Source organism: Triticum urartu, chromosome 5, assembly GCF_003073215.2.
Source record: "Triticum urartu cultivar G1812 chromosome 5, Tu2.1, whole genome shotgun sequence".
NCBI lineage: Eukaryota > Viridiplantae > Streptophyta > Magnoliopsida > Poales > Poaceae > Triticum > Triticum urartu.
The window spans coordinates 140,981,252-140,998,417 of NC_053026.1; positions in this window are offsets into that span (position 1 = coordinate 140,981,252).

The window sequence follows — 17,166 nt, forward strand, 5'->3', positions numbered from 1 at the left end:
GGAAACAGAGAGATTACAACCCCATCTCGGTGGGACCGAGATCCCTATTGGTGAGACCGATTTGCCTAGGGTTTGTGGCAGTGGCTATGACATCTGAACTCGGTGGCGCCGGATAGAAAGAATCAGTGGGGCCGAGTTTGACTTTTGGTTTAGGTCATATGTGCATGTGGGAAGGTAGTTGAGGGTTTTGGAGCATATCACTAAGCACTATGAAGCAAGAACCTCATCAAGCAACACCTCATCCCTCCTTGATAGTATTGGTTTTTCCTATAGACTCAATGTGATCTTGGATCACTAAAATATAAAATGTAGTGTCTTGAGCTTTGAGCTTGAGCCAATCTTTTTGTTCTTGGTATTTTGAGGGGTCCACTTTCCTCATCCATGCCATGCCATTCATTGAGCTTTTCCTGAAATATTAATCTTGGAATAATGTTAGCTCAATGAGCTATATGTTGTTAGGAATTACCAAAACCACCCAGGGATAGTTGCACTTTCAGTGTTGTTCCTGAGCCCCGACATCTTTGGCCGTCGGGTCCGGGGCGGGGCCGTGTTGCCCACGGGCGGCGCGGCAACCTCTACGGCGCCCCAGCTGGCACCCGCGTTGCGGCCTTCCCAGGACACGCGCGATGAGAAACACCGCGACGCCGGACCTCCCGGGCACCGCCGCGGGAAGAGCCCTGTGTGCCACTCTCAGGACGCATCAGGCCGGCGTACGCGCCCGGATGCCGGCGAAAGCGGCGTGCGACCACGAGACCGTGATAGAGCTCCTTCTAACCTGGTTAGAAGTCGGAGCGTGTCGCGGTCCACACGGCTTTCGCCACCGCCCACGCCAGCAGAAGCGCTGGCGCGCGTGCAACTGCTACTCGACTTCCCCCTGCTGCGGAGAAGCTCGACTAGTGGAGGGCCGCCATCCGAAGCCTCTTCAGCTTCGCCAATAAAGACGAGCCGCTCCTAGCGGGACCCTCATGCCGGCGTTCTATCGAGCCAGTGCATGTTGGCGATGGGAGGACCGGAGACGCTGCGACCACGATGAACTCTCCTCCCCCATGGCCGCGACAACAGCCACCAGCTCGTCGGGCCGACGCCTGTGACAACGTTTCCACAGCATCATCCGACCTGCGAACCCGCTGTGACCAACATCGAGTTCTTCGAGAGCGAGCTCAGGAAGATGCTCGGACTACCATCAAGCGATGGCGTGAGGCATGCCATCAGTCGGATCGGCGTGCAGGGCCTGCTATGGACCACCCGGGGTCGGGGGGCTCTGGCGACCTGCCTTATGAGGTGGGTTGTCCGGCCTTTACCTGAGAGTTGCGGCAGTTCCAGTGACCCTCCCACCGCACGTTCAAGCCTGATGTTGGGGAAAAGTACAACGGCAAGACTCACTCATCGGAGTTCCTCAAAATATACACCATCACAATGCAAGACGCCGGGGCTCGCGACGACAAGGTGCTCGTCAACTACTTTCCGTTGGCGCTTAAGCCTAAAGTCATGTCGTGGTTGATGCACCTGCCAGTGGATTCCATCTCTTCCTGGTCGGATCTGTGCCACGAGTTTGTTGGTGCCTTTACCGGAGGCCACCAAGCTCCTGGCCAGGCAAGTGACTTGCATGTCATCCCCCAGAAGGATGGCGAGTCCCTGCGTAAGTACATACAAAGATTCAGCCGTGTGCAGTACACCATCCCAGATGTTCATCCCGCCGCTGTCATCAGTGCGTTCCATCAGAAAGTACGCAACCATAAGATGCGTGAAGAGCTGGCAATGAGCAAGGTCAAGGATGTAGCCGAACTTTATGTTCTGGCAGATAGATGTGCTCAGACTGAAGAAGGAAGGAAGTACCCCGGTGAGGACGCCGGTGCGGAAACCGACTCCATAGACGAAGACGCCGCCGCCCTGACGAAGAAGGGCCGGCGCCGCAACAAGAAGCGTAAGGGCAAGACTGTGCTTGCCATTGAGGGATCCGGTGACCCCGGCGCCGCCAAGAAGGCCAAGGCTGACGACCCCGGCAAGGAGGTTGCCGGGTGTGCCACCTGCCAGGCCTTGGCGGCCGCCGACAAGCCAGGAGGCACCGACAAGCAGTACTGCAAGATCCACCGCACCAAGGGCCACGACCTCCAGAACTACCGATGGGTTGAGCTGCTTGCAGAAAAGCAGAAGGCTGAATATGAAAGGCGGGACAAGGAGAAGGGTCAGGATGGTGCTGAGGGGTCCAACAAGAAGCGTGGCGGCCAAGGAGGTCACCGCGACAAATATAATCAACAAGAGAGGACCGCTCGAGGCCGCGATAAGAAGGGGGGAAGATAATGATCACGACGAGGACGACGAGTCCGGCGAGCATGAATTCTAGAAAGCTATAGAGGCCATGTGCATCGATGGCGGCGCCTCGTTGCACACCTCTCATCGCCAACTAAAACAGTGGGCACGAGAGGTCACTGCAGCGGTCCTGTCGTTCGATGCCTAGAAGCCACTAAACTGGTCCTGCACGCCCATCATTTTTGACACTGAGGATCACCCTAATCGCACAACTGCGGTCGGGTGTTTGCCGTTGTTGGTTTCACCAACAATACGCAACCTCAAGGTGACAAAAGTGTTGGTTGACGGTGGGGCCGGTTTGAACTTGATCTCGCCCGCTATGATCAAGAGGCTGCAGATTCCTGATGGAGATCTCAAGGAGACGGGCACGTTTCATGGGGTCAACCCGGGAAGGAGCCAGCCAAAAGGAAAAATCACGCTGCCCGTTACGTTTGGGGGCAAGCTGAACTATAGGACAGAAAAGATCGTTTTCGATGTTGCCGAGATCCCCTTGCCATACAATGGGATTCTTGGCCGCCCAACGCTGGCCAAGTTCATGGTGGCGTCGCACTACGCCTATAACACATTGAAGATGCCTGGGCCACTGACCATCATCACCGTCCCCTTTGACAAGAAAGACGTGCTCATCTATGCCGACCAACTCTATCGAGAGGTAATTGCAGCAACTGCCGCCAAGGCACTTGGTCCTGCCGCTCAAGCCCCGGGAAGGAAGAAGGCCGGCAAGACCTCTACCGGCAAGACCCCTTCCGGTGAGACCTCTTCCGGCAAGACCTCTTGCACCCACTCCGGCAAGCACGCCTCTTCGGAGTGCTGCGCTCCCGTTGAGGACGTGCCAGAGAGCTCCACTGGCAAGAGCAAGAAGTCCAAGGCTACACCACCAGAAACCAAGAAGGTGTCTGTCAAGGAGGACGGCACGGGCGGGGCTTTCACTATAAGCTCCACCCTCGATAGCAAATAGGAAAGCGCGCTTGTCGCCTTCCTGCGGGCGAATGTCGACGTGTTGCAAACATACGACATCCCCGGCGTTCCCAGGGAGGTGATCGAGCACCATCTTGTTGTCTGTCCTCATGCACGGCCCGTCAAGCAGAAGGTCAGGAAGCAAGCTTTGGAGCGACAAGAGTTCATCATCGAGGAAATCAGGAAGTTGGAGGAGGCAGGCCTAGTTAGAGGAGCGCTCCAGCCTACGTGGTTGGCCAATCCGGTGGTGGTGCGTAAGGCAAATGGGAAATGGAGGCTGTGTATTGAGTACACAGATGTCAATAAAGCCTATCCAAAGGATCCTTTCCCTCTGCCACGCATCGACCATATTGTGGACTCCACTGTCGGATGTCACCTGTTGTCATTCCTCGCCGCTTATTCAGGATACCACCAGATCTTCATGATGAATGAAGACGAAGAAAAAACCGCGTTCATCACCCCATGTGGTACGTACTGTTTTGTACGAATGCCTTTCGGGTTGAAGAGCGATGGTTCAACGTTTGCCCGAGCAGTTCAAATTTCTTTTGAGCCCCAGCTACATAGAAATATGGAAGCTTATTGTAACATCCCAAAATTCTAAATTTTGGAATGTTATATTAAATAGATAGTTATGATTGATTGTTTGATTGATTGTGTGAAATTGAGTGAAATTCGAAACTTTTTGAAAGTTAAATGAGAGGGAATAAAAGGACTTTCCCAAACTTTCATTTTGCATTTATGATCTCCATGAATTCAAATTCTTTTCAAATACAAAACCCTAGAGAGAAGATGACATGACTTCTTCCATTTAAATAAATGAAAAGGGTTTTTGAAAATATTTGAATTTCACTTGGAAATATTTCGAATTTAGAAACTTTAAGCAACTCAATGATTTTCATGAGAGAATATAAAATGACTTCTTCAAACCATATGAAATGTGAGTTGGGAGTTTCAAAGAATCAAATTTAAAATCCTTTCGAAATTATTTTCAATTTGGAGTTATTTGGGTTTTATTCAATTTAATTTTCTCCAAAAAAACAAAATATATGAAATTAGGGTAAAATGATTCCCTACATTAGAAAATTGGAGAGAAATAATTTTGAAATCATTTTGGTTTTATTAAAATGATTTTATTGGATTTTTATTAGAGCTGTAGCACTCTTTGATTTATTTAAAATCTTGTGTATTTTATTTGATGTTAGTAAAATGTTCATGTTGTAGAAAATCTTTTTCTGAAAATTTTGATATATTATATGCCTATATAATATTTTTATTTCTTTTATTTTCTTTATTTTTGTTTGTCTGTGTATTAAAAAAATAAACTCTTTGAACAGTGTGAGGCCGAAGCCCATCACTGCTCTCTCTCTCTCTCTCTCTTTCTCTCTCTCTCTCTCTCTCCACGCCAAGCCAGCCGGCCCAGCCCAGCAGCGGCCTGCGCCCGCGCCCGAATCACCTCCGCCTCGCCCGCTCGCTCTCTCCTTCACGCGCATGCCGCCACGCTCACCCACCGACAGGTGGGACCCACCTGTCGGGATCGTCCCCCTCCTCCAGCCGGAGTCCATCTCCAGCACGCGGTCGCCGGCCGACGCTGAGTCCGCTCGGCACTCTCCTCCCGCCTTTCCCCTCGAGCACGAAAGCCCGCATATAGATAGCACCGACCCCGACCTCGTTTTGCCTTAAACAGCAGCGCCCGAAACCCCTCGCAGCTCCCGCACGAACTCACCGGAGTTTCACCACCGCCGCAGCTCCGCCGCCTTGCCCCGCGCTTCGCCGCCTCCCACGACCGGCGCCGCCGCCACCACCATCGGACGCGCCACTCCGCGCCGCACCCTCCCACCTACTCCGCCGCCGCCGCTGACCCTGGAGCAGCCGCCGCCCTCGATGTCCGAGCCACCGCCACCACCTTCTCCGGCGATGTCGACGCCCACCGCCGCGGTAAGCCCGGCTCCTCCCTCGTCCGTTAAATCTAGGATCAACGGATAGGATTAGATCACGTTTTTTTATTTTTTTTATTCGAAATGTTTTTGTTTATTTAGTGAACATTCGTTAGTTTAGGCTCTAGAGCGAACGAAACTCATCGGTTTGGGTTCTCTAGCGAACGTTCATTCGGTAGAATTTTTCTTTTTCTTTTTAATTTCGGCCAGGGACCCATCCGTGAATATTATATTTACAGATTAGTCCATGTACTTCAATCGGTCACTACTTTTTGCTCGTTTATCCAAATCCAACGAAACCAACGCCCACTTCTTCGTTATGATCCCCTCTATCCAGATAATCAACTTCAACATGTTTTTAAAATTTTGAAATATGTTTTCAAACAGATTTGAATTTGAACTTTGGTTGATCATAACTCGAGTTTAATAACTCTGATTTAGTTGATTCTTTTTGCAAATTAAAGCTCTTGACCTAAACTTTCTGATAAGGCCAAATTCACATAATTTTGGTACTATTAGAAATAGTTTTATGTTGCAAGAGTTATTTGCTTGGTTTTGATGTTTTCCGAACTGTCTTCTTCGTTCTTCCCGATCTTTTGAGTGATTGCTTATGTGTGGTTACTATTGCTTGCTTATGATAGATTGACCGGAGTGTGAAGAGTAGAACTATCAGGAGTTATGTGTGTGAATCATATTCATCAACAGTACGAGGCAAGTACACACTTTGATCATATTTTTCATTACCCAGTTTTTATGCATTAGTTTCAACCCTCAAACATTGCATGAGTAGGACTTGATAACATGTGGGTTTTGGGAAGTAGTTGATGAGGTAGGAACCTATTGTCCTGCATTCAAACCTTGGGAGTTACTTCTACGTTATGCTTACTACTATGATATGCTCATAGACGTGGTTTGGTTTTGAGAGAGTTCATGGAAGTTGTGAGAGACTATTATTAACTAAGGTTTCACTTAAGGTGGCTACTTTAATGCACATCTGGGTGGATTGGTTGGGGCACCCTGGAGCACCCAGTGGTTTTCCCGGGCACCTGGAGAACCCAGTGCTTGCCCAAGGGGATCCCAGAGTACCCATGTGATCACCCTATGGAATGCCACCCAGGCTCAAAGGGATCATAAGATTATTCATGCTGGAAACTTCCGTGTGTAGCCACAAGCTATTATGGGCTCTAGCATAATGGAGTAAGTTGCATGACCTCTTCCAGTGGTAGGCTAGCAGATGTAGGGGGTGTAGGTTGGTACGGTCTACCCGGGGTTAGAGTTAATGCTTCTGAAAAACTGTGTCTCGGTTATCCGTTTCTCAAACACCCTGTGGTGCGAGAAATCCAATGGAGGAGATCGAGTCTTGTGGGGAAAAGTGTGCAAACCTCTGTAGAGTGTACAAACTAATCATGATTAGCCGTGTCCCCGGTTATGGACATCTTGATTATTTGGTTCTTGGATTATCATGTTGATCTCATCACTTTACTTAATTAATTTGTTAGGTTGTTAACTTTTAATTGGGATTGAGTTGGAGGAACCTTCTCAATAATTTTTCAACCAACTTGGTAGTTAAGTAAAATATATTCCTTTGCAGTAGGGAAAAATTGGCTTTTCGCAAAAACATGATAACCGTAGAGCTTTTCCACCTGCCAAATATGCATGTAGTGATAGCTATTATTCATCATTATCCTATGGTGTGAATTTGCTAGTACATTCAATGTACTGACCCTTTGTGGCTGCCATGTCTCATGTTGCAGGAATCTTACGACGAGTAAGTGATGCATTAGGGTTACAATTTCTACACTCAACTTTGCCGTTGGTGTTGATGGGAATCCACAACCTTGTTGTTACTTCCGCTAGTTGGATTGAGCTAATAGTATTTACATTACTTTATACATGTGATTTACCTCTGTTATAAATCCTCGAGTACTATGTGTGTCAGCATACCGATCCAGGAATGACACTTAAGCACAGAGACTTGACCGTCTGAGGTCGGGTCGCTACAAGATGGTATCAGAGCACATGTTGACTGTAGGACGTGACCCATAGAAACTGTCAAGCCCATAGGAAAGATTTTTCTCTACAACTTCTTTTTCAAAAAGATATCCTACCTCTCTTCTCTTCTGAGCTTATTCAAATATTCCCTTATAATTAGACTATCCCCTTTCCCCTTTTAACCACGCGAAATTCGGCTGATGAGACCACTCCAAGAAGTACAAGATATTGGACAACTAAGACCACTTCGGAATGAAGAGGATTTTACCGTGCACTATAATAATGGAAACTATAATGGTTGAAGACTCCGAAGACTAGGAGAATTTAAAGGCTCTGAAGAATTCCCAGAGTGAAGTGACTTGGAAGGCTCTGAATAGGATCCACTTAAGTTATTCTCGTGCCCTTCTGAATTTCTTTACCGAAGAACCCCTGGCTTACATATTTTAGATGAAGAGCTGCACCCTAAACCAAAGACAACACTACGAAGACTTTTCCTATGATACAGCCTTATGGAATTTGTCATACTATTGAAGTTGCCAATACCTGAGATCAAGGTGTGTCAGAAAAAGACCGGAACATGGAGCGTTAAAACTCAAAGTTTTTGCCAAGAAAACCCTAAGACAAGAGATACCAATGATGGAATGATAGCTCATGGCAATGACATGGGCATAGACACGGCTATCCATGATGTTATCACCCGCTTATGCTATTGTCAGCGTGTTGAGTTAAGCATGCATTTCGTCAGAAGGATTGGATAACAAAATGGCTAATGGAGCATCTATTAGCAAAAGATGAAGTTTTAACCTTAGATGGCGTATCACCGGGATATGGAGTATTACATCAAGAATTTTAAGATGGACCTTCAGGAAGCTGTATTTGACAAGGAAGCATTTCGTGAAAAACTCAGGACCCAGAAGCTAAAAGTATCCAAGCTGGTGGGGCAAAACCTCGAGACACCGGAGATTCGTCAGGAACTGAAGGACAGTAGTACCATGGTTCATGCCAAGGATGTTGAAATCTAGAAGTTTGGAACACAACTCCAAGAATATTAAAGGACGTCACGAGAGACTTCGTGTCAACAGAGATGATCTGGCAAAAGAACTTGAGAAGGACAAGCACGATCGGAAGTAGCCATCAGAGACATGAACCAGACTTGAAGAGTTTGGCGACATTGAAGATTTATTGACCATTAGAAGACCAAACCCATGTTATATACTTACGTTAGATGCAACTATTGTGAGCTGTCATTTGTTTGATGTTTTTGGACAGCCACAAATAAAATCTGTCTTTTCAAAACTATCGTTTGCATTGTGTGTATCCCTCTCTGTCTCTCTTATCTTACCCCCAAAACCCATGGACCCAATAGAGGATGAATGGAGATGATCTCATATTTCTGGGACCGATAAGTCAATTGGAGATGGACCGATGGATTTATAACATGGAGGATCACATGAAGAATAACCCTATAGTCAGAAAAGATATGTCCCAGATTGCTCTTCAGTGCTTTGAAAGAGGTGCTGCTACTTGGTAGAGGATATAGCAAACCATCAACGGATGGCAAGGAATAACCACTTGGAAAGAATTTAAGTTGACTTTGACAAAGTCTCAGTTTATGTCCTAGAAATCAAAGCCTTATGGAAAGGATATGAAGAAACCTTGTGCATGCAAGCTTTGTGGAGAAATAGGACACAACCATAAAGAACACAAGGATGAATGCCCTAATTGTGAAGGAAGTCACCCAGCTGAAGAATGCCCAACTAGGCAGATCGCTTGTTTCTTGTGTGAAGGGACTACCCACTACCCTGCTAATACGTCTCCATCGTATCTACTTTTCCAAACACTTTTGTGCCAGGACCCCGATTCTAAGTCACATCGATCTAGCCTGTAACACCTCATATCACTTTGCGGCCTCACGCACGCTATTTCCACGGGTGTCGCCTTACCATGGCCCAGGACCGTTTGCGTCGTTTGGCTTACGTATATGATAGTGTCGTTAGCATCCATATGACAGAGAACCCGGGCCGACATGACTAGTCGTGAACCCAAAGTGGCACTAACTTATCGGAACGGGCATACATGAATCAACATCGAGCATGTCGGTCAGCAGTGTGCGAATCCGGGCTGTAGCACTGGGCTAACAGGACTCCGGATGTCACCGCGTGACATTTCCCCGAAGGGACAGACACAGGAACGAAGTGAATCACATGCCGGCCAGTCAAGTGTTCCGGAGCAGCAGTGCTGGGCTAGCAGGACTCCGGTGAACCGGGCTGTAGCGGACTACTATGGCTCATGGAAGCACAACACTACATTTCCCCATAAGAGAGGCTACCAAGGATAAACCACTAGGTTGTCGGATCCCACACATACCAAGCATTTCAATCATACACACAATATGCTCGATATGTGCAAATACAACATGGCATCACAACATAACTCTACGACCCAAAGTATTTATTCATTAGGCTCCGAGGAGCGAGATATTACAAACATGGGTCACATGACCCAACATTCAGAGCATACAAGTCAAACACATGCGGAAGCTTAACATGTCTGAGTACAGACATCTACAAACAAAAAAGACTAAGAAGCCTGACTATTTACAAGACCCTCCCAAGGGTACAAGATCATAGCTGAGGTAACAAGCTAAACGTCGAAGTCCAAGCGGAACTACTAGTGATACTGACGTCTCTCTGCAAAACATAAATTAAGCAAACGTGAGTACAAATGTACCCGACAAGACTTACATCAGATCTAACTACATATGCTTCATTATCAACGAAGGTATGGTGGAGTTTAACTGCAGCAAGCCAGCTTTGACTCGGTGGCTACCCTGAACCACGACTACAAGCAACTCTTTTGAGTTGGCGCACACGAGTCCACATATTCACCATCCAATACACCACTATGGATCCGCTCCCGTCTCCCTACGAGAAGGCCATCCATAGCACTCACACTTATCTTGCGAGTTTTAGAGTATCCACTTTCACTTGTCTATGAACTGTTATAGGCAACCCAGAAGTCCTTTACCGCGGACACGGCTATTCGAATAGATCGTTTATAACCCTGCAGGGGTGTACTTCGTCACACATGTTTCCACCTCTTAGCGTCTGCACACGACATGTGCTCGGCAGACTTCAAGCGAAAGCCGACGTGGGTGTAGACCACGACCTGACTAACCACACAAGTCTCTAGTCCAGGTTTATCGCCTATTCGGGTTCCATCCGCAAGGAAATCCGGCCGGGGTGTCCTCAACGGCCCCAAACGATGTGTACAGGGTCCCGAGACGCCAAACGGGCGCCCGGCATACCCGGCCACAGTGTATCTACCGCATCATAGCCCACCCCTAGGGTCAGCGCTACGCACGCCCGCCAAACATAACCTACAAACACCAGAAACTAGTTGCAACTCCTGGACAGAGGACGAGAGGGGTCAATAAGTCGAGCGGGGTCATATTTCAGGGCCCAATGTGTGGTAGTAGCTGTTTCATGGATCACAAACACAGAACTCAGTTCCTGAGGACGGTTTCAGTGAGACAACCCACCATGTACTCCTACATGGCCTCTCACCGCTACCTTTACCAAATCATGTTCACACACTTAGCTCACACACCGTAGGACATGTTTACACACCTCCGATTCATCCCCGATGAACCAGACCTGACACGACTCTATGCAATAGTAGGCATGACAAACAAGCATGAATGAGTAGGCACATCAAGGCTCAAACAACTCCTACTCATGCTAGTGGGTTTCATCTATTTACTGTGGCAATGACAGGTCATGCAGAGGATAAGGGGTTCAACTACCGTAGCAAGTAAAAGATGAATCGTTGTTGTCCTAATGCAGTAAAAGAGAGCAGGAGCGGGAGAGTGGGATTGTATCAGAATGAGCAAGGGGGTTTTGCTTGCCTGGCACTTTTGAAGATATTATAGTTCTTCATCGGTGTCATCGATCACATCGGCGGAACGTCGTCTACTGAAGGGGGACAAACACCGGCAAAAGAGAAGAACACAATCAATGCACAGCGACAATATGATGCATGACCATGACATGGCAATATGCTGTTATTTGAGCTAATGCATCTAGTTATGATTTAAATGAAGTTGGTTTGAATACAAGATTCAAATTCCAACTCCATATATGATTGTTTAAATGCCCTTTATTTGTTTTGTCCAAAACAGAGGACAAACATTGTTCAAACATGCATGAAAATGGTACAGATGGATTCCTTGAATTTTTCTGATAATTTTTCATATATAATTTATTTCATTTGGAGTTACGGTTGAATTTCTATGATTTTTAGAAGTTTAGGCAATTTTCTGGAATTTTCTGAATTATTTTAATCTAGAAATGACTTATTGCGTCAGCACTGCATCATGCCTGCGTCAGCAAGTCAACAGCAGCAGTCTAGGTCAAACCTGACCAGTGGGGTCCACTGGTCAGTGACACAATGCTGGCATGAGTCACTGGCGTGTGGGGTCAGTCAACGTTGACTTGACCAAAGTCTAAGCTGACACGTGGGGTCCGCAAGATTAGCACTAATCTAAACAGAAATTAAACTAATTAATTTTGGCGTCGGGGCCCACACGGCAGTGGCACTAGGGTGTTAGTTAAGGCGTCATTAGAGGCTAATGACATCGCCACGTCGGCTTCGCCGGATTTAGGCCGCCGTCGATGGCCAGGCGCGGCGGAGGTGCTCGGAGTCGAGCTGTGGTGCTTCGTTCGGAGCTTGGCTGGGCTCTCTAGAAAGCTGGCGCGACGGTGCGTCGAGTGGTGGTGGTTGTCGGGCCTGGGACAGCCGGAATCGATGCCGGCGATGAGCCTTGCGGCTGCCGGAGTTCGGGCGAGGTCGAACTCGTCGTTGCGGTGGCTCTGGAAGAACGGGGCCAGCTCCTACGTGATCTACACGATGCGGTGAGTGGGTTGGACGCGTCGGGCGGACCATTTGGTCGCCGGAGTCGCGTCGGTGGTGAGCGCAGGCGGCGGCGGGTTCGGGCATAGGCGGTCCGGTGGCTACGGAGGCCTACGGGGAAGAAGAGAGAGATGGGCAGGGTCGGAGGCTCACTGCGAGTCGGACGGGGAGGTCAGCGAGCTCGGAGACGGTCCGTAGCAGTTGGGGCGGCAAGGAGGATCTCCGGCGACCGGCGAGGAAGAAGATGACGTTGGCGGCATCACAGGGCTTCCGGCGCCTTCCGCCTTGGTGAGGAGGAAGAGGGGAACGAGGCGGGGCTTCTTGGCGCGTCGGCGAGGCGTGGGGTGGCCGGTGGCCGTGGTAGAGCACGGCGGCGCCTTCTGGTGCGCTCGGGAAGAGAGGGAGAGGGAGCCAGAGGAGGGAAAAGAGGTCCAGGGAGAGAGGGGAGAGGACGAGGGGGTCGGGGGGTGTGCGTGGCGGCGACCAGGCAGTCGGGGGGCACGCAGGCAGGGAGGAGCCAGCGCGGCTCGCCTGCGCATCGGGCACGCAGCTGCTTCTCCTCCTGGCAGGAGGAAGAAGACAGCGCTGCCCCTGGTGGGTCAGGCTGGCTTTGGCCAGTAGGCCACTACAGCGGTGGGCTGCACGGTAAGGTTTCTTTTTTTTATTTCTGTTACCTTTTCTAATTTTATCTCTGATTTGTTCTGTTTTTATTTATACATTTTGCCACTGATTCAAAATTCAAAATGAATTCAAAACAATGCCAAAACACTCTAAGATATTTTATGTTACCTCTCTGGACTATTCCAAAAGTACATAAAACATTTCAAAGCATTTGAAAATATATTCATTATATTTTATGAATATATCCCCAAATTCAAATAGATTATTGATTTAAATTCAGAGACCAAATAATTCCTTAAAAATGTTCCAGAATTTTGGTTTGATATATAACTCTTGCCAAAATTCATAAAACTATTTTTAGGGCATTTTGGATTCACAGAATGCTATTTAAAGGGTGCTTGCCCTTCTTTTAAAATGATTTCTGAGGCTTTCAATTTCCTCATTTCAAGTTTCTTGATAGTAACAGGATGCATGATGCTCGCTGATGCAACTATCGGCAACCAAGGCTAGGGCTGTGACATTTTGCCCTTGTTTTGGACTCTAACTTGCATGATTTGAATGGAACTAACCCGGACTGACGCTGTTTTCAGCAGAATTACCATGGTGTTATTTATGTGCAAAAACAAACGTTCTCGGAATGACCTGAAACTTCACGGAGCAACTTTTTGGAAAATATAAAAAATACCTGCAAAAGATGAAGGCCAGGGGCCCACCACCTCTCCACGAGGGTGGGGGGCGCGCCTGCCCCCCTAGGGCGCGCCCCCCTACCCCGTAGGCCCCCTGGTGCCTCTCCGACTCCAACTCCAACTCTATATATTCTGTTTCGGGGAAAAAAATCAGAGAGAAGAATTCATCGCATTTTACGATACGGAGCCGCCGCCAAGCCCTAAAGCCTCTCGGGAGGGCTGATCTAGAGTCCGTTCAGGGCTCCGGAGAGGGGAATCTGTCGCCATCGTCATCATCAACCATCCTCCATCACCAATTTCATGATGCTCACCACCGTGCGTGTGTAATTCCATCGTAGGCTTGCTGGACGGTGATGGGTTGGATGGGATCTATCATGTAATCGAGTTAGTTTTGTTAGGGTTTGATCCCAGTGTCCACTATGTTCTGAGATTGATGTTGCTATGACTTTGCTATGCTTAATGCTTGTCACTAGGGCCTGAGTGCCATGATTTTAGATATGAACCTATTATGTTTTCATCAATATATGAGTGTTCTTGATCCTATCTTGCAAGTCTATAGTCACCTATTATGTCTTATGATCCGTTAAACCCAAAGTGACAATAATCGGGATACTTACCGGTGATGACCGTAGTTTGAGGAGTTCATGTATTCACTATGTGTTAATGCTTTGTTCCGGTACTCTATTAAAAGGAGGCCTTAATATCCCTTAGTTTCCGTAAGGACCCCGCTGCCACGGGAGGGTAGGACAAAAGGTGTCATGCAAGTTCTTTTCCATAAGCACGTATGACTATATTCGGAATACATGCCTACATTGTATCAATAAACTGGAGCTAGTTCTGTGTCACCCTAGGTTATGACTGTTACATGATGAACCGCATCTGGCATAATTCTCCATCACTGATCCATTGCCTACAACCTTTCCATATATTGTTCTTTGCTTATTTACTTTCCCGTTGCTATTGCTATCATCACTACAAAATACAAAAACATTACTTTTACTATTGTTACCTTTTGTTACCGTTATCACTACTATCATATTACCTTGCTACTAAATACTTTGCTGCAGATATTAAGTTTCCAGGTGTGGTTGAATTGACAACTCAGCTGCTAATACTTGAGGGTATTCTTTGGCTCCCCTTGTGTCGAATCAATAAATTTGGGTTGAATACTTTACCCTCGAAAACTGTTGCGATCCCCTATACTTATGGGTTATCAAGACTATTTTCTGGCGCCGTTGCCGGGGAGCATAGCTCTGTTCTTTGAGTCACTTGGGATTTATATCTGCTTATCATTATGAAGAACTTGAGAGATCCAAAAACCAAGATTTATCCCTCAACTACGAGGGAAGGTAAGGAACTGCCATCTAGCTCTGCACTTGGTTCACCTTCTGTTTTGAGTAAGCTTGCAACACCAACACCTGCTTCTGCTATTCGTTCTGATATATCACATGTTATTGATGATGCCACTTCTGCTATGCATGATACTTATGATGAAACTACTTCTATGCCTGATACTACTGTGCCACTTAGTGATTTTCTTGATGAACAAATTGCTAGGGCTAGAGAGATTGAAAATATTGAATCTGATAATACTGATGAAAGTGATGATGAAGAATCACTTGTTATTCCTGAGGGTTATGTTTTTGATCAAGAAGCTTCTTTAGCTATTTTAGCTTGCAAAGATAGAAACGAACTTAAGAGGTTATTAGCTAAATGGAACAAGCAATCTCTAAATGCTAGAATGAAACCTGACCCTGCTTTTGCTACTTCACCTATCTATGTTACCGATAAGGATTATGAATTCTCTGTTGATCCTGATATAATTACTTGGGTTGAATATGATCCTTTTCATGGCTATGAATCTGAAACTGTTGTGGCACATCTTACTAAATTAATTGATATAGCCACCCTGTTCACTAAAGATGAGAGAACTCATTACTTTTATATCCTTAAAATATTCCCGTTCTCATTAAAGGTTGATGCTAAGACATGGTTTAATTCTCTTGATCCTGGTTGTGTGCGTAGTCCCCAAGATATGATTTATTACTTCTCTGCTAAATATTTCCCTGCTCATAAGAAACAAGCTGCTTTAAGGGATATATATAATTTTGTGCGAATTGAAGAAGAGAGTCACCCACAAGCTTGGGGGATTCTCCAATTACTTAATGCTTTGCCTGATCATCCTCTTAAGAAAAATGAAATACTTGATATCTTTTATAATGGACTAACCGATGTTGCCAAAGATTACCCTGGTACTTGTGCTGGTTTTGTTTCCAGGGAAAGAACACCGGATGAAGCTGAAATTCTATTGAATAATATGTTGACAAATGAAACTAATTGGACACCTCCAGAGCCAATTCCTGAGCCTATTCCTAAACCAACTCCGAAGAAGAGGGGTATTCTATTTCTCAGTCTCGAAGATATGCAAGAGGCAAAGAAATCTATGAAAGAAAAAGGTATTAAAGCTGAAGATGTTAAGAATTTACCTCCTATTGAAGAAATACATGGTCTTAATTTACCGCCTATTGAAGAAACATATAATCTTAATCCATTACCTAATGAAGAAAATCATGGTCTTGATAACCCGACACAGGTAGTAAAGGTAAATTCTCTCTATAGATATGATAAAGTTGAAATCCCATTTACTAAGTTTGCTAGCCCATGCTTAGATGAGTTTGATAAATTTATGGCTAAGCAAGAAGACTTTAATGCTTATTTCGGTAGACAATTGAAATACAATTCAAATATGCTTGAACACTTGGGTGATTATATGGCTAATGTAAAAGGTGAGCTTAAACTTATTAGTAAACATGCTTCTATGGTTACCACTCAAGTAGAACAAGTACTTAAAGCTCAAAATGATTTGCTCAATGAATTGAATAGTAAGGATAATGATAATGTTGTTAGAGTGGCTACTAGAACCGGTAGAATGACTTAGGAACCTTTGTATCCTAAAGGCCACCCTAAGAGAATTGAGCAAGATTCTCAGAGAAATAATATAGATGCACCTAGTCCTTGTAAAAGGAAGAAAAAGAAAAATGGTAGGACTTTGCATGCTTCTAGTGAACCTATTACTGAAACACCTGAGAATCCAAATGATATTTCTATTTCTGATGCTGAAACACAATCTGGTAATGAACCTGAAACTAGTAATAATGTTACTGATAATGTTCATGATGATGCTCAACCTAGTAATGATAATGATGTAGAAATTGAACCTGTTGTTGATCTTGATAACCCATAATCAAAGAATCAACATTATGATAAGAAAGATTTTGTTGCTAGGAAACATGGTAAAGAAAGAGAACCATGGGTTCAGAAACCCATGCCTTTTCCTCCCAAACCATCCAATAAAAAGGACGATGAGGATTTTGAGCGCTTTGCTGAAATGATTAGACCTATCTTTTTGCGTATGCGGTTAACTGATATGCTTAAGATGAATCCTTATGCTAAGTATATGAAAGAAATTGTCACAAATAAAAGAAACATATCGGAAGCTGAAATTTCCACCATGCTTGCTAATTATACTTTTAAGGGTGGAATACCAAAGAAACTTGGAGATCCAGGAGTACCCACTATACCATGCTCCATTAAAAGAAACTATGTTAAAACTGCTTTATGTGATCTTGGAGCCGGTGTTAGTGTTATGCCTCTCTCTTTATATCGTACACTTGATTTGAATAAGTTGACACCTACTGAAATATCTTTGCAAATGGCTGATAAATCAACTGTTATACATGTCGGTATTTGTGAGG